The sequence below is a fragment of the Typopeltis vanoorti genome, chromosome 18 (genome assembly GCF_054136105.1).
Source record: "Typopeltis vanoorti isolate ZY-2024b chromosome 18, IOZ_Tvanoo_1.0, whole genome shotgun sequence".
Classification (NCBI taxonomy): Eukaryota; Metazoa; Arthropoda; class Arachnida; order Uropygi; family Thelyphonidae; genus Typopeltis; species Typopeltis vanoorti.
Window position 1 is genome coordinate 84,935,193 of NC_143566.1, and position 26,449 is coordinate 84,961,641.

At 34.9% G+C, this 26,449-nt stretch overlaps 1 protein-coding gene across 3 annotated transcripts in view; it reads right to left on the minus strand.

The window, feature by feature from the left end:
* The window catches only part of LOC150096881 (sal-like protein 1), a 153,013-nt gene that overhangs the window by 97,451 nt on the left and 29,113 nt on the right, over positions 1 to 26,449 (minus strand). The gene's annotated exons all lie outside the window — the stretch shown is intronic.

A 26,449-nucleotide genomic window follows, 5' to 3' on the forward strand; every position in this document is an offset into this window, starting at 1 on the left:
AATAAACATTATTAAGTTAAGGTAAACTGAAAAAAGCTATAACATTATTCACTAATCACTTTTCGGAAATATGATTTTATTATTAAAGTATCTCAGTCCTGAAAATAAAAAAGTGTATTATTTGATTACTAAATAATAGAATCTAAAGGCTCTAATTTGGAATAAGTAAGATATTAAAATAGATAATATTATGGATCCAATCATATTTTATAACCAAATATAGAAACAAACTTAAGAAAAATATTTTTGACTATAAAATATCGCTGGATCTATAATATTATCCATTTTAATATCTATTATTTCATTTATATCGATTAATTCTATTTTTAAAGTCACTGTAAATAATCAAATAGTTTTCTGACAGTCATTAAACACCAGTGATTATATTCATGACGTTAATTAGTATAACTGTAGTAAAAATAAAAAGAGTAGAAATATCTTCCAAATGCTGCTTTTCCACAATATGCTTATATGCAAAAATAATTATTATTTGAGTAGTTAAAAGTAAGATCACACAATGAGATCGCAAAGGGCATTCCACTCTGTGAATAAATAAAGTTGACATTATTCCAAAGTCTGGGAAAATCCATCTTATCAAACATATGTGTGTAAGCTATAGGGTTCTAATAGTAGATTTAAAAGTCATTTCCTTTAGATGGTAGCATAGGAAATGTAGCTCACGCAGACGATAATACAAGATGACTGCGTTCTGGTGGTAATTACCAGCCAGACTAAATATTTATGAAACGTGATCCACCGGATAATGATTCTGCGCAAACTCACAAAAAACACGGATGAACAACCCTAAAGAGGATGCCTTCCTATCACCTATTTATTGAAATAAGTAATGACTATTGAAAGTCTATCGATCCTGTGAACATAGTTGAATAGACAATGGTTTAGCAGGCCGAGATTCTAGGCTAATAGTCCCAAGGCGGGTTGCATGCAGTGACATTAACTTATCTACACATCGCAGTAGAAAAGTTTGGTGTTGGAATAGGATTACATAACATCGGATACACTTCGGTGCGTTGTCTGCCATCCCCCATCCTTCTTCCACCCATTCGATTTCTCTGTCGGTAAAGTAAACCACGTTTCTAACTGTTGACGAAAGTCTTTATTTTTCCCATTCTCTGAATTACTTATTCTTATTTAGAAAACGATGGTATGAAGACGGGAGTTTTTTTTAAATTAAAAGATAGGGTTAAAAAATGGGACAGATGAGTTTAAAAAAGTGTAAACGGATAGAATTAAAAATCACTAATTATAAGTAACAAGGTAAAGGTTACCAAGAGGGATCAGTATCGACAACCTCTTCAATAACAATCGAAAAAAAAATTTTTTTTTTTTTTTTTTTTTAACTATTTGTGTATTGTTTACAATCAGTGGGAATACGTTAGAGTAGTTTTTAGCCCATGATGTCGCTAAAAGAACTCAAGAATCTCCTAACTCCATTGACTGTCTTTTTATTATATTAATATACAAAACGAACTTAATAATATTAAGTTCGTTTTGTATCCTTCGACATACAATTTATTTCGGAATTCAATTTTTGCTTGATAAATTTTTATTCAAATTTGGATTTGAAATGCCTAAAAATATATACTTAAATAACTTATGATGTAAATCTATCAAATTATGAACATTTCAAAACGTAGTGTATGTGTGTACTTAAAAGAGAATGTAACTTTTGTTACACGCGCTTTTAAGAGTGGATGGAGTGATGGACAGAGTGGATAGCGTATCCTCCTTCCAGTTAACACTCAACGGGTTCGAATTCTGCCGTTGATATGAATGTTTGTGATGTTTGAATTTTTTAGCATTACTGACTTGGATCGTCTGAGAAAGAGATAACAACAGCTGAGAAGAAAATAAACAAATCCGTCCCTTAAACAACAAATCAGATGCCGAGTTCTTTTATTTTCTTTTTATCTGCTCACATTATATTATAGTTTTATTAATGAACTAGAATGACTTGTATTAAAAAAAAAAGTTATTTTTGCATGCGTCTTTTGATGTATTCCATAAACCAGTACGTGCAGTAGCATTGCGTTTTAAACTTATCTCGGGTAGAATTTTATCTAAATAGCATTGACTTCGTGGCTGATATATCCATAAAGCGATAAATGTATTCATCGATTACAAGTTGGTAGCTACTCATAAGAATTCAAATATTCATATTTATCTTCATCATAAATTTTATAAAGCACAAAACTATCGTCAATTTTTAATGATTTCTGAATTCTGCAAACCAAGCACGAAGGTTTCTCTTATGAAACAGATTAACTTAGCGAGAATGCTGAAATGCTTTGGAAGATGAAATACTACTGTTAAGCATAAAATGCATCTCATTTTTCAAAAACTGTCTGATCTTTTGCGTCACAAACTCAATTTCGAATGAACGAAATCCTTTGAAGGCAATTCATGGATTTTAATGGCACAATAAGTCATTTCTGAAGGAAAGCCAAAGGTATCATTCCAAAAGATTGTCTTTCACGAATGAAGTGTAGTCCGCAGTGAAAGAGTTGGAAGTTTTTCTGCCGCTTATTATCACAGACGTTTACAACAAATCTAGTTATTTCATCCTTAGGACAACAGAAACCTTTATAAGAACTTTTCAGCTGAAGGTGGATTAGCAATTTCATGCGTCGGAGACGGAATTTTTCATCCCGCAAAACAAGTAAACCGACCGGGGAACACGCGCAAATATACTTCCTTATGGCATCAACTTTCTTGTCGTATTACAAACAACAGTAACAGTTAGGAGGAAGGAAGAAAGACCTTCAATAGTTTTCTGGAATGATATTTGTTAAATCTTAACACACATATATTAAAATGCATGCAATTATTTAAATAAAAGTTGAATACCGTCTTATATATACACACACGTGGTAGTGAGGTGGACTGAATTTGATGAATTGTGGTAATTAGGATATTTATGAAATTTTGTGGTGTCAAAATTTCATAAATATCCCAATTACCACAAATTTTAAATTTCCGTTTTAAAACAGACCATTTTCGGATAGTGCAACTACAAAATTTGTGAATTTATGAATGATGGCGTAATTCTTGGATATTCTTTGATTAATTAGTCATTGACTAACGACAAGCCACAAGGCCTGTTGAATGAGTGAATAAATTTTGCGGATCTGTAGCTATAACTTCTATCGCATTGATGCCGTGTGAATTCACCTTTGCAGGAAAAACTTACTATTATCATTAAGAGCCATGTACTTTAAGATATCAGCAATAAAAGTTAGTGTTATATTTTTAGACATGGTAATCTGTAATAATGCGTTGTATTTAATTAATAAAATGGAAAACTAATTATAAATTTGCCTTCGCGATGTCCGAGTGGATAGCGTCTATCCTCTTCAAATCAGTGGTCGTGATTTTGAATCCCGCTTGATACTGACGTTTGTGAAAGTCTCTAAATGTTATTCCTTTTTATATTAAAGACTTGAAGTAGCTTGAAAAAATACTCGCATGACATAATCCGCACCTCACCCCTGTATGTGTTTAGGTTACCAATCTCCTTTCGTAGGTGCGATTGTTAAGATATATATTTTTGGATCAAAGGCGGTATTAGTTTAATTTAAATATTGTACTATAGTTTATTTTAGAATCAATATTCCATATTGGTAAGCGGTGGTTAATTTAGGATTATACCAATTCAGCTGTGATCGTGAGGAGGAAGTGGCATGTTCTCCAACTAGGTTGTTTTTAAGATGATGAGAGAAGAGGACGCCAGTTTTCAGAAATGTTAGAAGGAACCCTACTAGCTATATATAATACCGTTTTACCATCATAAATGTGCCCAGCATCCCGGATGCGACGTGAACCCATGTTTTAATCTTTTTCAAAGGTCTTTGATCTATGCAATCAAAGCCACGTGTTATTCTTTCAGCTACATTGGCAAGGACCAATAATGCTCAAGCGAAATAATAAATAAATAACAGAATTTGAATTCGGCACGAGACGTGTATTTCTTTATAATTTCTTCAAATCTCACTTCTATAATCTTATCTGTGCTCTTAAACATATCAGTTAGTAATTACTTGTATTCGCATTTACTTAGAGGTTTTTACATTTTTTTTTTCTTAGAAAGAACTGGAATAAAGAAAATGATAAATAACCATGTCTATAACTGCTTTAACTACTCTCGCGTCAACCAAGCCCATAAGTAGAATTTAGGAACAATGCAAGTATTATAGAGTTATAAATTACAGTTTATAACTGTAAATTACACTTATAAACTGAATTTACACCCTGCAGTGTTATTCAATGCACCTTCAGTAGCAAGGAGAGAAACGATCCAAGAATCCTACCGAAATACGGCTGGATTTATCCATTCTCTGAATGAAATATAACGAATCGGAAAATACTATTCATTTTCTGTTTCCATAAAAAACAAATGAAACACACAACGCATGTCTTACTGATCCAGCTAGCCACAAATCTCCTATTTATAGTCCGTAGAATTATTACAAGGATCAAATTACAGTATGTGACAACTAAAGAAGTCCAGTCTCTGAATTTTGCGGACATATCTTGTTACTAAAGTTGCCTAGTTTAAACCAGAATGGGAATGTGCATACAAATTTTAACAATGAACTAACTACCAAATCCTCGAAATCCTCCCAGCCAGAGGTTTGGTTTGTGCTCAGGAGCATACGAACTGATAAGGGACCCGTCCTGCAAGACGCGAGACAAATATCAATTTTCAAACAGGTAATTTTGTGCATCTTTTCAATATCCATTTATTAGATGCATCTCGTAACCATTCTAGTATCTGTTGGCCTTGATTTGTCCTCCGTCCATCAATACGAATACACAGTTGTGTATTCTCAATGATAGATTTTGATAAAATTGGTATGTGGAATGTTTACTAACATTTATCGAAACCGTTTAATTTTTCCTGGATATGAATAACTCAATAAAAATAAACAAAACTAGTTGAAACAATAGCTGAGAATATACAATCGTTGCGCTAATCATCTTAAAAATTTGACCTTCATGGTTGATAATTTTACTGTTTCACAACAGACGTTTATTCTTACAGTGCTGTTACATTGTCCTGTTTTTATTATATTTATTTTTTTATTAATACCATGTTGTACTGCTGTTTATCTGTATAATTTTATAAGTAAAAAAAAAGTAAATATTAAAAAAATTACATCCATTGAGGTGCTTGGACCTTTTTTGGAAAATCATAGAGTAACAACAAACGCGAACCACATTCATTTTTTTTTAAAATTAAACAAAAAAATCTACAACACTGCATTAACCAATTCCATTCTTAGTCTATAAATACGGAAGCTAGAATTTCTCCCGGATCTAATTAGTTATTGTTGAAGATCAGAACCAAGTAATCCAGATTGTTGTTCGGATAAACGCAAATCTCTTTAGGAGACGTTCAATTCTTTCTGTTCACTAACATCAAGCCGGCTGACAACTTCATAAATGCTTTCATCAGATGACTAAGACTTTTCTTACCACATACCGAAGAAGGAAGTTCACCATCTGCCAGTGCCTCAATTCTCTTGCGGTTATAGTAGAACAGATGCCCAGAGATTTAAAGGGCGAGGCACTGGTCTTATGGAAGGGTCTCAGTTTAGGTATATTAAATATTTAAAAATTTGAATGACTATTGAAAAGTTCACGATAAAACATTCCAGAAATCTATATATATATATATATATATAAATGTACATATCTGAAAAACAAGTCTTAACATACGTATAACAAGAACAGTTCATATTCAGTCAAATTTTACTTAAGGTATTACTCGTTAAGAATAATATTACTTGTCGATAGCAATGATATTTTATTTCATCTATTTACTTATAATATCAAATGACCAAGGTCGTAATTTGGGTTTAGGGAAACCTTAAGTTACCTGCTCGTAACTTAGGGTTTTCTAAACATAATTTCACTGGGAGATTTTAAGTAGGAAAGTAAATCCTATGTCTGTTAGTTACTTAAAAATATAAAGTTCAAAATCAATTTAAAGTGACACACTTTAAATTGATTTTGCAAAAAAAATGCCTGTATTAAGTTTATGTAAAATGTTTTCGATTTTGTACATTAGATATATATTCGCTTTCCAATCGCAGCAACGGTTTCAAGTCCTCAGTATGAGACCAACTAACTGGCCTTCAAGTGGCTTTGCTTTATAAATGTTTTATTTAGCATATGAAACCAGATCTTTCGAACCAAAGTGCTGTTTGTCCGATGTACTGAAGTCCTTCGTGACCATTTAAATTTCTAATCTGAATCGTTAATGTAGTTAAGATAACTGAATTAACAAATACAGATTTTTTTTTTTTTTCAACAGTCAGTAATTATAAACAGAGGAAATACGCCTGTATGCGATACACGGATCATTTCTCGTACATTTTATTAGTTTATTTGCTTCCAACTTTGCTCTACACTTCACACTACAACTCTACGCTTCAGCCTTCATTGGTAGTCACTTTTTTGCTAATCCGATTCAGCATTTTCGTCAATTTTACGGAAACACTACCAATCGTAATGCAGCTTTATATAACATAATCCGTTTTCTTTACACACGTAATATATAGGTTACTATGAAGATAGTACGAAATTATCTATTGAGGTAGTTCTTTTTTTCTTTTGTTTTTTTTTTACATTATAAGCTGAATGCTTATACATTACTGTCTGACAGTATCGTTTTTTACTATTAGTACCTTCCTATTAATATACATTTATCACTGTTCTGTCTCTTTGAACTGAAATTTGCATTCAAATGAAGAAGCGAGGCTCCAGAGGCCAGTCACCAACTATATTTGCTCTAGAATTAGCCCTGTTGTTAATGTGTATAGTGCGCAGTGGTTCGAAATCACTAGATGTTTGCTTTGTTAGACCGGAAATAGGAAGACCCTGGTCTCTTACTTCGACCTGTCTAGTTAAGTCTCAATGAAACTGCCTGCTAATACTTGAGAACCGAAAAAGGTTGAGGGAATGGCCTTTATCTGGAACGTATCCTCCCCAAAATAAGGACAGTGCTTTATGGCTCTTCTAGTCGTTAACGTTACAGCGTCTCTGGACGACCCCCCCCCCCCTTTCCTCTACAAAGCCAGCTACCGGAAGACATGTCTGTTATTACCATGTGTATTATTCTCTGCCTAATCACAGTCATTGAGTGGTCAGCTTCCTCCAGATGAGCTTCACCCATACCGGTGGGGAAGGTTAGAAGAAAAATACATATTTGTTTTATTTCTTCTCTCACCCCCGCAACAACTGGTCAGTGGACTGCAGGCGAAGTCTGGGAGAGTTTGCAAATGTTTGTTCTATTTTGTGTATTTCTAAGTACACGTTCACTTAGAGGAATTTAGATACTTAGAATTAATGTCTTTTCTCTATCGAAATTACGAAGTCACTTGCAAAATCTGGTATTGTCCAACACTCCCTCAAATGTTAATAAAATATGATATATAGAAGGGCTCTCAAAGATTATTCGTAACTGAACGCTAACATAGTCATCTAATTCTCAGAAAAATGACCAGAACAACTTTCGTTGACAGCATAAATGTTCAACTTCAAAATTATCTTGTTGACTTCATTGATATAGCAGATATGTACACCCAGCAACAGTATCCCTGCTGATTTTACCAGAAAGAATGGGTGGAGAGACACCTCTCTACCTACTCCTCTCGATAGGGGGTAAGTCAAACGTCTTGGTGAAATTCTTGGAAGTTTTAAGGCTTATTTGAAACTGTTGAATCTCAAAACTTGGCAAGTTGTCAAAATAGCCTATATATAAGATTTTATATATATTTAAATATATATATTATCTATCTGATCATTTATTCTATGTATAGTTAAATATAAAAGAAGAAAAAAATCCCAGTAATATCGGAACTGTTTTTTTTTTTGCATTATTTCCACAAAAAAATTCATAGATACTCCCTGTTCTTCTACTAGTATCAGTTCTTTGAACTACTTCATAATTCATACAATAGCAATAGAAAATTATCCGTAGGCATTCAGTGAGAGGGGGAAATGGTACCGATTTAAAAGACCCCCCCCCAAAAAAGGGCAACAAAGAAATGCATGCGATTGATTTAAATTGTTTAATATCATTGACTTTCACGACCTAATAGAATATTGGTCATTTCACTTATCGCGAAGAACCCTGCAATATAGAAATGCCAAAAAAAGACACGTGACTTGCTATTATTAGAAGAACGCACAGGCTCTTCGAATCCTACACTAGCACATAAAAATGTACATAGGGGCAGTTTTGAAGACTACGAAAACAGCGAAGTATGAAAACTGACCATCACTTCCCCCCCCACCATCCATCCGCGGGCAACTTCGAACCCCTAACCCCCCCTTTTTTTCCCTGTCTGACGAAGGACGATGGCCAAGTCTACGACCATAAACTAAACGGGCTTTGGTAATCACTAGAAAGGTCTACATGCTGTTGGTCCAAGTCCCCAGAGAAAAGTGGGGGTCTTGGTAGGGTCATAGCGTTGCTCGAGGGGTAGCTACGGGGATAAGCCGTCGGCGCAGATGGACTCTGGGTAGGCGACGGGAAAAATATTACACATCATCCTCCATGGATTGCAGCAGTAAATCCTGATCTGGTGTAGCCTCTGTGACAGACCTCAGAATTCCATACGTAACCTGGACACTAAACACAGATTTACGGGGATGAGGTGGCTTTACTTCTTCGGGACCTGCCGGCCAGCGGTCTCTCTAGGGACGACGTAGACACTAGCGAAGCCTAGTTTCATAACTGCGAGCTCGCGCGTCCCCTGACTCCGAGAATGAAATTGTTTCTCATAAACAGTGGCCCTGCCTCGTATTCGGAGGCCAATATTTGGATTACCGGTTTTTCGCTGTGGTTTATCCACCGTACTGCCACTACAGGTAGATGACACAAGAGACTGTTGTATTTACGGGGGTTAATGGAGGGAGGGGGGGAAAAAGAGAGGAAAACTGTTAAAGTTACAGAGGAATTGTAGAAAGGAAATTGCTAACAGGTTTTCGTTGTTATGTTGGAGAGCTTCGGTAAAGATGGTTTTGCTCCTAATAGAATTTTTTTTTTATTTATTTCGTGAACATTGCATTGAAGGCACGTGTTTATCATGCACATTCGATTATGCGTCACGTATCTGGCGTATTATTGTTGGAAGCGAAATAAAAAAAAATTGTTGACAAAATATAAGATACGCAAATATGTGCAGAGTATAAAGAAGAAATCTAATACCCTTATTCCATTGCTGGAGTTAAAGAGAAACAAATTGCCCGAATGTAGGCAATTTCAGAACCGAATGAAATCCAGATTTTTCTGTGTTCATACATATAAAGTAACACTCGGCTACGGGCTGTTTGACTGGTGACTTATGTTAGAGAGAGGGATAAAAACATCCTTAGGAACTTTTCATTCTCCCTCCCTCTCGGTACTAAAGTTGACACAGATCGAAAGAGGATATGTAAGAGTAGTCAAGCGGTATTTATGAGACGTGTACCTTACGTTCACGGGACGTAGCAAGTTTCCACTTTGGGGGGTGGGATTCGGCCATACTTTATACAAAATGTATCTGTGGTCAGTACAGCCCACTTCGGGTGACTGGGGGAGTTTTAAACTGCCGTAAGGGTAAGGATAAACTACGCAGTCGCGGAATGTGGTCATGTTGACCTTTGTGACCTCTTGTTGCACAACATCATACCCCGCTGACTGCCCCATTATCAGAAATCGGGGAGGCGAGTAGGTTGAAGGGATGGGAGGAGAATGGGCTTTGGGGAAAGTGATGGAGAACGTCGCACATGGGAGAGAGAGAGAGAGATGGTGTGTTCAGTTGGCCTGCACGTGCTCGATTGTATACGAACGCGTGTGGAGCGAGCGTGGATACGGAGCGGGACAACGAGGTGAATGGGGGCCACGGTTGTATGCTTCTTTCAGCTCTGTCTTTGTTCCAGCATTGCAGGGCTGCGACACTTCAACTGGTGCTCCAACTAGCTCTGGCATAATACACAATAGACAGACCTTTGGCCCATCCCGCTGAGAGAGGTCACGACCCGCGCACACGTCCGTTGCAGCCAAAAGTGGCCTGTATGAGTAGTAATTGAGATGGAGCGACGCTTCGTACTATAACTCTCGCGTTAGGGCTGCTCGGGAAAAATGGGAGGAGGGCTTATGGTGCTCGAGACAAAGAGTCCAAACATTGTCATCTTGCCCTGCAGATGACAAACGCTGAAGGGGCAGAGCGGTGACAAATTTCGTCAACACAACTGCAAGCATCAACAGATATAATGTATGAGTTAAAGTGGGGAGTGTGCTTCTGTTGCTGTTCAGCTACACGGGGGGGAGATCTCAAAGGGGGGACTGCAATTACAGCTTTTATTAGAGAGTGGAACTACAGTTCCAGTCGGCGAAATCACCTCAGCTGTTACCATTTACGATATCAAAAACAACTGCAATATGGTTAGATGTTCAACCTTTTGAACCGAATATTTATCATTTTATCGAAACCAGATTTATAATTTTTAGACATTGAAACATTGTTAAATGTCCTCCTACAAGAAGGGAGGATAGCTAAAGAAAACTCAAAGTATTTTTAGTGCACTTATATACTAATTTAACTTGCTCTTTGAACATAACGAACATGGTCTTTAAAACGATCTGTATAGATCACTTTCCGCCAGTGGTGTATAGCAAGTTCCCTCCCCGTAGAGAATCTGGATCTTGTAAATTCGCGACCGTCTTCCTTTTGCTTACCATCTGCCATTCGTTAACGACCAAGCGACGAAAGACGAGCTATTTATGGATATCTGACATGGAGTGTCCACTGCTTAGAGGGGTGCGTCACTAGATTCATGGACCTTGGGGGGGAGGGGGGGAGAGACAACCTCATCTATGTGCTAACAGGCAGATGCCAATAGGTTTCTTGAAAACAGAAGAAAGTGCTCTGGAATGCAAGAGAAATAATATCGGTGGTCAGTTGACCATATTCGTTTACTGACCAGCTGTGACTCCCTTTGAAGTGCCATCTTGTATTAAATCGTTATAATTCTTGAACATCGTATTTAAGTATATGAATAGCGATAGTAACTTATATAGACGTTCACTTCTACGAGTTTTAATGCATATCCTTCCGTTCTAGTACGAATCCTCTGAATAGAAAGGAAAAATAAAAATCTATGGGAACCACGATTCTTTATTTTGACTTGGATAGTACTTTCCCAATTTTTTTAGAATAATTATCTAGTATTGTGATTTAAGATACACATATGCTGACACAGAAATATACCGTCTCTTTGACTGAGTTCTAAGTGGTTTGTCGTTTCGAAATTTTATTCCTTTCTAAGCGTAAATCCGTTGATTTAGTTGGTTTTAGTAAACTTCTTATGACAAATAGAAATATTTGTGTGTCTCCCTGTATTTTCGTAAGAAGATAGCATTAACACAATCATATCACCAGACTGTGTTGTGTCTGTTGTCTTTAGTAACTTTTATTTTTAATTAATAGATGTATAATCACACAGTTTCATGCAATATCGAAATGGCATAATGGGCGTTGCACTTCTGGCCCTTTCTTCTTATTATTATTTTTTTAAATCAGATCACTGAAATTGGGTGCACATAGATATCTGCAACTGAAACGCGCGCATTACACTGGGTGAGTAGTTGGTCAGAATAATACTAAAACTTTGAAAAATGGTAAAAGAAGCTCTTGAACTTCAAATGTACGGTCATATATGTGCTTGATATAACGCAGAGGCAAAAGACTTACTCTAATAAAAATTAATAGCCGGCAAGTGACATATTATGCCACATACAAATATACATATTTTTTTTTATTAAAATTATGTAAGTGTGAATGTAGGCTTGTCTGCCTGGTCAAAAACAAAAACAGGCTGCGTCCGAATCTCACCGTAGACATGGATGTTTACGTGTCAGATGAATTTTTCCTACTCGATCTGAAACCACCACCTGCTTATTGACAGTCGGAAATTCAATTTTGGGACTAGAGCAGGGTTTTCATATTATCTAATACTTAGCCCGCTCACAGTACTAATAATGCACAATAGGTTTACGATGTTCCGTGGATGTGGCTGACATAAATACATAAAATAATGTATTTTAATAAAACTGAACTAAGATATAAGTATGTTATAGCTAGTCATTTAACGAAAATGATCTCTCAAGAAAAATATACACTTTGATAAAAACACAATAAGTTATGCAGTATCCTGAAGTCACTAAGAAGGTTTTGCAAGAAGAAAAACCACCATTCACTGACAAAATGCTACGCAATCTAAGTTATATACTCAGTTGAACATGAATGCAACAGCTGACGAAGTCGACATATTCGATACTACAAGGATTCCACACGAAACAAATATTTCTTAGAAATACCGCTTGAGTTTAATACCACGCGAAGAATATATGCTCACCTAGAATTCTTTGAGAAGAAAAAAAAAATTGTACTGTCGGCATCCAGGGTTGTTAGGTGACCCGACAACCGCGGATCACAAAGATACATTCATAGAATGTTCTATTTAGAGAGCTGTGTCCTATCTGGCTGGTGTCAAATACATTTTGCTGTCAAAAATACAGCATTATGAATAGAGAAGAGATAAATCTGTATATTTAACAGCATTGCCTTTAAGTTATAGAATAATGACAGTTTGCTTTATAATTATATATAATTGTAACAGATTTTATTATAATTTAAGTTCATGAGTTTAGTTTCAAATCAATGGACTTATAAAGAGATCTTTGAAGATTAGAATCTAACTTTTGGTCTCTATAACTAAAAAAAAAAAAACTTGGAAAATTTTAAAATAATGAGTCTCGTCGAGTCATAAAATTATTATCATCTACATCCGTTTTGGGAGGTACTTTGTAAGAAAACCGGAAGCCGCTGCCCTATTGTTCTTATAGTAGTAAAATTAATGGATGTAAAAATAAAAAGAAAACAATGTGCAACATGGCTGACAGCAACAATGCGAGCATTTGAAAAGCCACACGTGGTCATATACCCCATCTGATGCTCACACTAAAGCAACAGTATCACAATATCTAACAGCAGGTTCCCACACATTCTCAGAGGAAAAAGTATCAAGTATTATAACGTCAGATAAATCCTTATCTTTCTTGGCCGTTTTCATTCCTCCATACTTATACGTAGGCTTAGTTTACGACCCCATAAAACTGCTTTCCTCTGCCTTCCATAAAAAGCCTGGGGGTGAAGTTTGGAAGATAAAAGATGTCTGCTTATATTATGATCGGCTGGACTCACTTCTACCTGACTATCTGTAATTAATTAACCTTTGACGAAACGATCGTCTCATTATAGATGACCTTATAAACATTTAATTATCCAACATAAGCGTCTGTTAACTACACGGATTTAATTGAGACACTATTCAACAAAACAACAGTTTCAATGAATAGGTCTAAAACCTGTTATCAATTTTAGAATGTAGAATATACAATGTCTCAAGGGCTACTAAAAAGAAGTTATCTACCTGAATAGAAATAAGCCGGAACTGTCTAGAATAGTTTCACAATATAGCTTCTCCTGAATGTAATGCACTTATTCCACCTCAGAAATTCGACATCTATGATTTTGAAGTTTAAGTTTCAGACCAAAACAGCTAAGGCTATCCAACAGCATCCATAGAGGGCGCCCCTCATTAGGACGTTAGTCTTTTTTTTTTTTTTGGCGTGTGTGTTATCACAAATTTAATACTGTATCCTTGACGATGTCTCTGTGTCTGAATTCACATTAACAGCAATTTCTGATCTGTATAATTATCAGGGGGGGGGGAAACAATTATTAATTCTCGTTGAGGTTTTCTTAAATGGTTTCGCCTAAAAAATCTAACTGTAGTACTCGGGACTCAACTAATTATCGTAAACACGTATCCACTCAAGTGAGTTTATCTTGCACCCTTTTCGTTTTCTCCAAGAGTGATCATTGAAGGTCGCTTACACTTTCTTTCTCTCTCCTTTAAGGAAGAGAGAAAAAGCAGATCAAGTTTATAAAGAGAACCAGTAGAGTTATTCCGATCTAGAGTACACTGCTGCCCTTCAACCTTATTGGTCTGTCTCTCGTAGTGTTAGAGACCAGTGTGAACTTTTTTTTTTTTTTTTTTTAAATGTCCTTTAGTTATCGATTTCCTTATCCACCCACCTACAGGTAGCATATACAACCGAACAGTCTCCTCCTTTTCCGCCTAGCGGGTCGCTGATTTTAGCGGTTGTCGTAAGAGTGACAGACAGTGGTAGATCGGATGTCATTTGTTTTTATGCACCCCTCAAAACAATACAGGTAAGTGCTCCGATAGGTGTGGAGAACCGGAAGGGGAAACGTCAAGACGATCACTGTAAGAAAATATCTCGCAGGCAAAAAAACCTCATTCGATTACGCCAAAGACGCGGGAGACGGGAAGGACATTGTTGGCGGAAATTTTTGTCTTATCCCTCGATCTTTCTAACTTTCATGACGCCTTTCAGTCTGATGGTGAATATAGCTGGAAAAGTTTCTCCTTTGTTTTGAATTTTAAAAAAAAGGAGTGTCTGTTTTGAAAAAATTGGTCTAGCTAAGCATAATATATATGATATTAATTACGTTATTATATTTATTCCATTACTCTTTTGAAAACGCGCTCTAAAATTAATTTAATTAAAGGGTTGAAGTAAATTGTGAATAATTTACAAAGAAATTGCTTTACAGCAGTAATAATAATTGAAACAGCGCACAAAAATTAGATTCCATCTCCGCCTTGGTACGGTATTTCAGTTCACACGAAAATTACCGACCAAACATGTCAACACTACATCAAAACTACATCAAAATGTCAAAACAAGCAATCATCTTTAAAAACGAAGTTGATGACAGTCGCTGTTTTGATATCAAGTGCTGAGGCTGACAAATAAATTAATTATGTAATTTAAGGAACAGATTTCGATGTGAAACTGCAATATAGCATTCACTATGATAAATCATAGTATCCAGATCAAGTTAGCCCATTATGGAGATGCACCACACCAGAAGAGGCGTAAGATGCACTGCTATCCATTGCACTGCCAATGGCGATGACACCTTTTGCATGGAAAGGCCCGAGTTACAAGTATATTACGTCTGGTAATTTGCTGGTTGGTTTGTACGTTAAGGGAGTTAATGAGTACGATATGAGCCCTTACAAAGGCTTTTCGACTCAGGTAAACGTGGTGGACTTTTCTCTTGGATCTCATATTCTTCAACCAACCAGCAAACACACGCAATTTCAGACATAATACACTCGTTTTGTAGCCTTAGTTAGTCTAACGCAATCTAAACACCAAACCACTAATATATTATATCATCATCATACTCATCTTATTCCTCCTGTGAATAAGGGAATCCGTTTTTAGCCTCATGGTTTGGACTAATTCTCAAATATCAGGTAACTTCCAATATATGATAAGTATTTTGCATGCGAAACAAACCCTGCAAATTACTGGTAAAAATACACTATTGAAAAATACAGTGAAGAGAATGTTCTCCAAATCCCTATTAACAAGTTTAGGTGGTTAGAAAGAAACTCCTGTTTGTTTCCCATAAATAAATGAAAATATTTTAACATGATGAATGGATAAGACTGAAAAGCAGTTGGCCTCTTGTAGATGTTAATGATATTGGAGAAAATAACCATGGACGTAAAATAAATATTATATAGATGTGTATTTAAGAAACAATTAGGGAGTGAAAATATTATGGTGAACGAGAATGATAATACCAAAAATGCATTGCAAACAGGAAGATAAAGAAGCAAAACTATGTGGCACAACGAATCGAGTCATGACGTTAACTAGGCCACACAAACAGGAATTGTTATAACTTAGGTCTGTCTGAAAGATCATTGATGGATAAATGAAATTACAAATAAAAATAAATATGTTAATAATCTACCTTATCTTGAGGAAGGGCGTTAATTCTAATGCGTTACGGAACATTTCATGTTAGGGTAAAAACTTTAAGCCTACTATCCATAATACTGTAACCGAGGTCACACAACATTTATTCTCGAGTCGATATTCTTTATTGAAAGCGCTCGCATGGCATCATAACGATATGAGGGACAAATTCTAGCAAAGATTTTTAACTTTTTCTTTAGCTTTCACCCGAGGCTTAAAAGGGAGAGGGTGAAATGACGCAGAAAACAGGAAATGATCAGGACGAGTTCGGTCAGAGGTCAAGTGGCGACACGGCCCATGACACCAGAACTCTTTTCTACTGCACGTTTCGGTGGGCACGGAATATAGAGTCTAAGGCTCAGACTAAGGCATGACAAACACCAACATCGAAAAATGGAATAGATAGGAAATGACTCTTAACAGTTGCAGTATTCAAAATCTCGTGAAATCCTTTGCTAAAAAAAAAACAGTTTATTTAACATTAATTATCTTGCCTTCAAGAAGATACAAACTTTATAAGGTAAGATGGGTTAAAACCCTCTAGTCGCAATTAGTATCTCCACCTCCGCCTCCAGGTGGAGATACTGATACGTGATAGAAAACTGGATCTGAGTTATGTCATACCCTCCCTTGGGAATTACCTTAAGCCAATAAACATTTATGAAGATATTTGTTTTAATTTTTTTTTTTTTCCCCTTCGTGAAGAAGCTTATTCAATGAATACCGCGTCGAAGCACGCGAGATCGGCACGGTTGTAAATTGTCGCTGTCTCCGTGATAGGGTTGACAGAAGACAAGAAGATGTCGCCAAAAGTGTTAAGGCGTTCTTTTTTTGGCATAGAACATACTTTCATTTGAACGTGTTTTGATAGCGTGAAATCTATCTGCGAAAAACGTGATATTGGCTCGCGATTGGTGGGAAAATACGGAGTTGGGGGGGGGGGGGGGAGTGTAAAATCGTGCAGTAGAAGAGAACATTTACCCCCTAAGGATCCTCTAACGAAGTAGAACAAGAGACTAAAAGAGCGATTTTTAAGGTCGGAAAAGGAAAAATTGAAAAGTTAAAAATTACATTTTTTTTTTAAAATTCTAAACTACAGTTTCTTTATTAATTTATAACAGTTAACATTCGTTCCAAAAAGAGTAATTAGAAAAATGTCATTTCCAAGTTCTTAACTAAACAGGTAGATAAATGGAGGTTGACAGTCCTGTTTACATCCAAAGACAACGCTGACGTTTGAAAAGAGTTCGTGTATTATAACTTATAATTTTTTCCCCCTTTGGTACACTGTTTACCTTTGAGCAGTAGACAAACATTGATGAGGATTTATAATTAAATTCAAAATGAAATTAGTGTAGGGGAGCAAATCTAAAAGAAAATAGCAAGCTCTAAGTACATCTAAAGATTTGTAATGCGTTCAAATGTAAGGCATAAGGTCTCGGAGGAGGTTAAAGCATCTTTCTATATATTATTCATCTCAAAAAGACAGGGAGGGATGAAGGCAAGGGAAAAAGAAGAAAGAATGCGCAAAGCGTAATCTAGAAAGGCCCTCTACAAATAAATAAATTTAATAACGGAGACACTATTGCAGAAACCGGGGACTCTGTGATTGCACGCGCAGGTTTTGCAAAGCTTCTTTAGTAATGAGCAAACGCTTCGAGAACTCAGGATGCTAAAATGATTATGTTTACCGACTAATAAGACTAATGGGTTATGTGTGTGTGCGTGTGTGTGTGCGTGCGTGTGTGCGTGCGACGTGCATGCGTGTCTGGGCGAAAAGCGGGCATCGGCAGAGGCGAAAACAGAATTAATACAAAGATGAAAAGGGCAAGTTCCATAGAACTGTCACTTTAGCAAGCTAAGACAGTAATGGGGACAGAAAAGAGCCAAATCCCAGCTTATTAGATACAAAGCTTAATTAGGTACGGGGCCCCCTTTGCTTTTAGTTTTCCTTCTTCGGTCGCAATGAACTCAGAATGACAACTAATATGTTTTAATGTTATATCTTCTATCTCGCTGTCTTCAACGGCAGTCGAGAAGTTTTTTTTATCTTCTTTTATTTATTTACTTTTTTCATTCGACACAGTACTTACTACTGAAAACAAATGCTAATTTGCACAAAGATTTGAGTAATATGAGCTCCTTTGAAGTAGTTTCAGGAAACGCAAATTGCTCACCGAGCACGATATTGTTATCATCGGAAAGATGATAAAAAGCAACAGCTTTCTATTTTAGACATAGATCTGACCAAATTATTTTCTTTCTAAATTAAAAATTCTCCATTTTCGCGATTTAAATTGTCAAAGTTAGTTGTCGCTTTCTGAACGAAATTGCAATTATCCATTTTCTCTATTTGGTGTTACATTCGTCTGATTTGATAACATATTTGGTCTTTCTTGGAATTGTTTTTTGTTGATATATATTTGATCTCTTCCCCCCCCCCCTCTTTGTCAATTAGTTGTTTTTTTTTTCCCGTAATCGTTCTCTTTTCAACAATCCCAGCAAGAGCTATGAAGAATTTCACTTTAAAATTTAAATGACAAACAGTTTTGTGAAATCGAATTCCATACAAGTCATATTAAAACAAATTCAGCAGAATTAGTGAATACTGAGTTGAACATTTCTTTCAGTTATCAAAACGTTGCATGGCAAAAGTTGTGTACCTTTCATTTAGAACAAAAATTGTTCATTTCTTTCATTTAGCAAAAAGTTGCGTGGCAAAAGTTGTGTGCATTTCTTTTAGAACAAAAATTGTTCATTTCTTTCATAGTGAGAATTGTACTCGCAGCCAAATCTGCATATTTCTTCATAGTATAATTCATAGTCGAGTTAAATTAGACTTTGATTGTTAAAAGCGTTAGAATATTCTAGTAGGTTGTAAATATTGTTGCGCACAATTATTGCAATTCTAGTACATTCTAAACCAGAGGTCGGCAACTTGAGGCTCTTTGAATGAATAATTGCGGCTCTTTTAGTTATTAAACCATCTACTTTTGAATAATGCAAAATGAATGGTATTTATTAAATTAGAAAGTAAAAACCCTAAATTTAGCATTTGCAATAAATTAAGGACATTTTACATTAAGTCAAGGATATTTTACAATTGAAAATAGTACATGCGATGCTGAAAAATTTAATACTTTCATGTTTGAACTCTTTGAAATCATACGCGATAATCCTTCTTTACATTCTATTTACATTTTACAAAAATTCTACTTTTTGGTGGATATGACTTCCCATTTAAACGCACTAAATAAGAAACTACAGGGAAAGTGAAATACAGCAGTTTTGCTTTTAGAAGAAGTGATTTCGTTTGAACCAAAATTATATTTGTTTGCGACAGTCTTAGAAAAATGCATATTATTACATTTTCCTACGTTGAAGAAATATCAACGATAACAAGCTGATAATAATTCCATAAATTTTACCTTTTTCAAAGAAATTGTGGTAAATATGCGATCTGCATTTAATGGGAGATTTGAGGAATTTAGAAAGAACAAGGCAACTGTCATTTTTATTGCGACCACTTGAAATTAATCCTGTCGAATTAAATTTTTCACCTTTTACTAGAATTGATGAGGCTGCATTTCTACTTCATTTAGAGGACCTGAAAACTCGGGATTTATGGAATTCAAAATTTAGAAATCTTAAAGCTGACCTGGAGGAGTTGGAAAGACAAAAATCTACCTTTGCAATACAAAAAAATGGTCTGAAATAGAAGATCTTAAAAAAGCAAGATAAGATTGTATTTGACACGTGGAATTGTTTACCGGACACTTATCATTAGATGATTTCAAACATACGCATTTGGACTTCTATCGATTTTCGGATCGACATATTTGTGTGAGCAAATATTTTCTAATATGAATTTTATTAAAAGTAAGTTGAGAAACCTACTAAACAACATGAGTCTTTCGTCATGTTTGAAAATGAAAATTACGGCGTATTCGCCGCATATTGAGAAACTATCCCAAGAAGTTCAACAGCAAAAGTCGCACTGAGAAGATATTTTAAATTAAAAAAAAAATTAAAGAAATAGGTATGTTATTGGATTTTATACATATGTTTTTGTAAGGAGGAGCAAATCTTCGTTTTATTATTTATATTTAAAAATATCATATAATTTCGTGTGACATACCACCCATGTGTTTTGCAAGTATGATAACGTGTTACTGTAAAAAAATAAAAATAAAAATAAAAAATAAAAAACTGAATAAATAATTTAATTATAATATTTTTCAATGTAGTTTCTAAATTTAAAGCAGTGATGAGCAATTAAATAGTAAATCAAATACTCGGTTCGATCAGCATAAAGAATATTTTCTTTGATAAGAAAGTATTAATTTATTTTCCATTATTTAGGTATATTTTAATTTTTTAACCTGCACAAATAAATCCACATGTAAAAATCAACATTCATAAAATAGATTTTTAATTAAAATATATTAATTCTGCTGTACAAAACGAACACCGTGGACCGCACAAGAAAACCTGAGAGGGCCGCATGCAACCCACGGACCATTGATTGCTCATCACTGCGTGCGGCTCCCTAATTTTTTTTTTTTTTTTTTTTTTGACAGATATAATTTTAAAAATGACTCTTCAATCCAAAAAGGTTGCCGACCCCTGTTCTAAACCAAATTATTCAACAGAAATAATGTCATAGGCCGCACTTTTGATTGGACAATATTTATTTAATTTGAAAACAAGTAATAAAAATACATAAAAGGGAATTACAATTCAAAAATGATTTTTTTACTTCTTTAAATAATACAATCACAATTGTAGCTTTTCCCATTTCGTTAAAAGAAATCAATTTTTATTGCTTGATCTTATGCAATGCTACTTTGTTGATCCTCAAGACTAAACTTATATAATCACCAATGGCATGTTTAATTGTCTTTCGTGGTTCAATTAAGTCAGATATTTTCAAAAATACAGTTTAACAGTATCACTGTTAGTGTTCACAGGTAATCTTTTTTTGAAGCAGAACATTTTCTCGCTGTGTTGGTTTAAAAGCATTCTGACAGACGGTCTCCCATAGCATTTGTTATCTAACTGTGCGAATAGTGGTGAGTACACGCGTGTCCTTTGAAACGCAGGACCAAAATCGACAGGTGGGAACAACCCATTGAAATAATGCTTTTGTGAGTTGGATGTCAATGAAGAACCCGGCTGTCTTCAGCAACGCAGAGTATTTAGGATTTTGTTAGGGTTGGAGTTACGCCAAGCAAGTAAGCTGGTATGTGGTACTCCGGTCTGCTCTTCTGTTTAGCTATTGAGAAAACTCTCTTCCTCCGCCTGAGACCGTTACAGAGACGCTCAGTATCGACAGTTATTTGTGGAATTTTTTTTATTAAATTACAATAGAGAAATTTGTCAAGCAGAAGTGTAAGAATAATCAGCCGACTAAACACGAGCAATAAACAGCGAAAAATAAATAAATAAACAGGGAAGTAATAAGTCAGCAAAATACTTCTAGTGGAGGATTAGATAGAATGTATAAGTATTTAAAATTGAGAGAATGTGACATGGGCTTCATGAGAAATGAAATGATCCCTGTTCAGTGTAAGAACTTTTTTTTTTTTGAGCGTGAACAGTTTATGTAAATAAAAGTAGATAGAGTACGATACGATGTATACTTAGCAAGGTACAGAGAATCAGGTTATTTACGTTTGAATTTCTATTCAAAAAATCGGAGCAAAAATGCAGAATATGATGAAAAATAAATAATTGCCAGAGGTAAACAAGAAACTATATTTACCTGTTCAGCGGAGAATTAAATAGATTTATTGAAGTTCTTCCGTTTCTTTGATTTTTCAAACACCGTGAAAAAATAAATAAATAAAAAAATGCGCGTCTTACTCCGCTTCTTTAAAAGCACCGACCTCGAAGGCAACTTTTATATACACTTATTAATTTCTGCTTAGAGCTTAAGAAAAGCTGGTGTGTGTCTTATGCAATCAGAACTGCAAAAGAGGATAAATGTTCAAATATCGCTTCCATATCCCTCTCATGTAAATAACTAGATTGACGTACCTTCGTCTCTCGGATTCGATCAATAGTAAAAGACTGAATTCTCCCCCACCTCTCCCTCCCCCCGTAGTAGGAAGAGGGAGAGCTACGATAACCGAGTACAAACACTTCACTTTCTACTCCTACCCTTTCTAAGACGAAAACAGTTAGCAAAGAAAGGAAGGAATGAGTAGGAAATACGTACTGATGAAAAATAATGTTAAATTTTCTTTCAGATAATTTATTTAAACGATTAGCTAACTCTAGACTCTTTTTGAATTCGTAAATTGTTTATCCCATCGATTAAAATAGGTTGCGAATAAAATATAATCTGAAAAATGATTTTATTTTTTAGAGAGCAGCTTATAATTATATATTGCAATACCAGTGTTAAGACATGCGTGAATTATTAATTTAACTTTAGTAATGTCAGTTTAAATGCATCTTAGAGAAGTCAGCTTGTTTTATTATTTTTCTGAACAATGAAGGATGACTAATTCATTGTTCAGATATTTAATAATCTATATGAATTGACTCAAAGGGGACCTATGGGGAATAGAGATAATTCTAGGTTTTGCTACATGTTTCAAATTACATAGCTTTATGAAACAAAAGAGAGAGAGAGAGAGAAAATTAAAAAATAAAAAAAGCAGTCTTTGAGGACTGAACAAACTGAAATCAGCAATAATAATGTTAGCTTTTTTTTTTTTTTATTCGCTTTACGTTATTAACCAGTTGCTTTAATTGTTGCAAGTGTTCCATCTTTTCTTTGATTTTTTTGTACTTATATTTTATTGGTTGTACTGAACACATATATTATGCAGTGGCGGCTCGTGGCTTGAAAGCGTGGGGGTGCTGCAACTTTCGAAATATACATACCCACTGTAAGTACAGTATATACGTGTTTGGATAAAATATCAAAATTATTGTAAAAATTAAAAAAAAAATTAAACATGAAAAAATATTGTTTATTATCGATAAAATTATACAGTTTGGTATAATTCAAAATTACTTAAAAATAAAATCCATTATCATAACCCCAATAATGTTCTAAAATAAAAACTATAACAAATGTCTTTAATTGTGATGTCGAAATATTTAAAGAGACTGAGTAAACACGATAAGCACTACGAACACTCTACTACTGGCGCAAGCTGCATATAAACAACAGTGGAACTACGCGACGGACAGTGCCGCATTACGCTAATAGCTCGCATCTCACTTCTTCTTCTACTACGCGTTATTCCCGCTTCCCATGCAGGGCTCGCGTGTTACTTTAGATGCGACTTCTTGTTAGTATTACTCCCAACCGACCCGTCGCCTAGTCTGCCGCTGGGGGGGGGGGATATATTTTTTTGACTGTAGAGGCGTATGTTCATGGGGCCGGTTTGCCTGTTTTGCGGGATGAAAAACGCCAGATAAACTGGCGGAAAAAACCCTACTGACCGCGCCCAAGACCGGCTAACTTGGCTATGCCTGAGGAAGATCCTCAAATTCTTCACGTCTACAACGGGAATCGAACCTGGGACACTCCTTCCCCACGCATATGGCCGCGAAGCGCAAAGCCACTAGGCTAATCTCGCGGTAATAGCTCGCATCTCACCATGACGTGCGTATGCTTGCGCGCGTAGCAATATGACACTCTGGTAAACACAGTGCTGCTAGCGTCCTTCGCCCACCTCAGTGCTACAAGATGGATTTTTATTACTTTTTATACAAAATAAGAGAATTGTATAGGATTGTTGATGATAAAATTAAATTAATATATTTATATATCTATCGAGAAAAATTGGGGGTGCTGCAGTTCCTGTACACGAGCCGCCCCTGATATTAGTCTAACCGCACCAAATCTTGTCATATTATTCTCTTTTGTTTCTGTGTCTTCTTATTTTGCTCTTTTCGTTCGTATTTCCAGGTGAGTGTATAATATTGGTAGCATCACAATTTTTTATCTGTTTGTTTTAGTAATATGTAAAAAACTTACGATTTCTAATTATTGAAGACATGCTGATATGTTATTGGCTTTGTTTCATTGTTAGTTCCTGTGTATTGATTACTATTCCAAGATATTTCAATGTACCAACCTGCTCTATAGTTTTTCTATTTAGTTTGATTTACATGTAATCAATTACCTAACTATATCAGTTTTTGCTTTTATATTAATACTGAATTATTTGTTCAAAATTACATAGATCTATCTGTAGATCATCTTCCGATTCTTTTAATAATACTACACAATCTATATTATATGCTTTGATTTAATTTTTGTTTGTTTTAATTGGGGGGGGGATTATCATAGCAAGAGTGGAATTTAGAGCTAATTGAACCAAGAGTTCAGATGATATTTAACTTTCTTTAATTTGTGGTGCTTCGAAAATGGCAAGGGCTTTTATGTGGTTTAGTTAACAGAACTTATCATTGAAAGATTCAAACACATATCGATATTTCGGAATTTCTTCTCTCTGTATATTAGGAACGGGAGCGAAACATCTAGTAAAGAATATTATACTACGTACTTAGCTGTATTGTTACATTCTATTTGCGTATACACTGTGTGTGAGAGTGCGGTGGAGGTAATTACCATGAATTTTAGAACAGCAACAATCAGATCGAAAAGTGTTTGATAAGATCTTGTTGCAGGACTGCATACGAAAAGACAGTTAACTCTGGTCACTTCCTAAACGTGCTCTTTCTGAGACATTTTCTGATTAAAAATGCATTCCATTCCGATGTGTGTATTACGCTTGGACACATTATTGGAATTTGGTTTATGGAAGTTCTTTCAATACCGACTTCATATAATTTTGATCGTCTTCGAATTCAGAATAAAAACATTAAAATAAATATATTTAAAAGGGAAGGAGGGGAAGAATGCATTTATTCAATTTAGAAACTTATTCGAATCCATTTAAATGTACTTGAAAAATATATAATATTTAAATAATTTTTTTATATTATTTAATTTTAAATTAATTGAAAATGAAAACCTAATTTTTTTTCTCCGTTTTAGGATCGTAAAAGAATCGGCATAACATATAGCCCAACAGGCATTAATTTCTTGTTTTTCTTTGAATTCAAAATAGAAAGGTAAGAATGTTTGAAAATATTTAAGAGTTAAAACATCTAAATGCTTTTGGCAAGTTCATAAAAAAGTAATCTAATATAGATGAAAGGATATCTGAAATTGCAGACGTAGTTTTCTGTGGTTTAGCAGTTCATAAGAAAAATTCCGGTAATTGGACCACATGTTTATTAAGATTTTTTTCTCCCGGAAACTCGGGTTTTTCATCGCGCATACAGACAAATCGGCCCTTCAGAATACACGCAATTTACAGACAAAAAATACTAGTTGTGGTAGTGGTGGAGGTTCGGTGTAGTGGTTGAGACAGTTGTAGGTGTCCTCCCGCGATGAGTCTTCGGACTCCTTGGAGGTTTCACGAATAATAATAATAAACATATCTTTCTTGTGTTTTAAACTTTACCTTTAACCCCTGAAGATGCAAGTCAAGCGACTTACGAAACTTGTCGGGTTTTTTTTTAATTTTTATTATTTATCTTAATAAACATGTGGTCCAATTACCGGAATCTTTCTTAAGATATCTGAAATTATCTGCATATTTGCGAACATAGTACTAATAGAATTAATTGTATATTGTAAAGTATATATTATAATCACTAGGGGGCATTCACATCCTTTGCTGGGGGCGGAAAGTATTGAAATTATACGTGTATCCAATGCTAGAGCATTACAAGTTGATTTGAACTCTACGGATAGCCGTAAGCAGGTTCAAGGATTATAGCAAAGAACAAAAAAAAAACACCTTCATTAATCGGATTAATTTTAATCTGAATTCCATGTATTTCAATATCTCCAAAAGTGTCAATAACATTTAAAGGGTAAAATTCTTAGCCCTGCCTAAAGAAATAGAACTTTGGAACATGAATACATTTCCGTTTACGATTCTGTATTGACTAATAAGAAACGCCATTATTATTTTTAATGTCAGTAAGATGTCCGTGATTAGTTTTTATTCATTTTTACCAATTATGGAACTTCCTATGAGAAACTTATCATTAATTGAATGGTTTAGATATTGTAAAAAAAGGATTCCATATACATTTACTCTTCTTTTTTTTTTATTGTTGATAAAACTATAAAAACGATAGCACAATATTTACAGCTAAATTGTTGATTTCTTTGTTGTTTCACTCAGTTAAACAATGAAGTATATTTCAACAATTGACATTTCAAAGATTCAGTTGCATGCTACAAAAATCGTACATTTCTTAGCCTAAAGAGACAATGAAATCTCCCGTTGTGTTGATTTTAATTATTTTTTTAATGTAATTCTCTTCACAGTTAAAGTGTTAATATGATCGTAAACACTTCTACGGACATTAAGAATATTAAACTATTAACAGTAATTGTCGAAAATGTTAACTCTTGTTTCGTTCTACACATGACGTGCACCGAGTCACTTCAGATAGATTCTC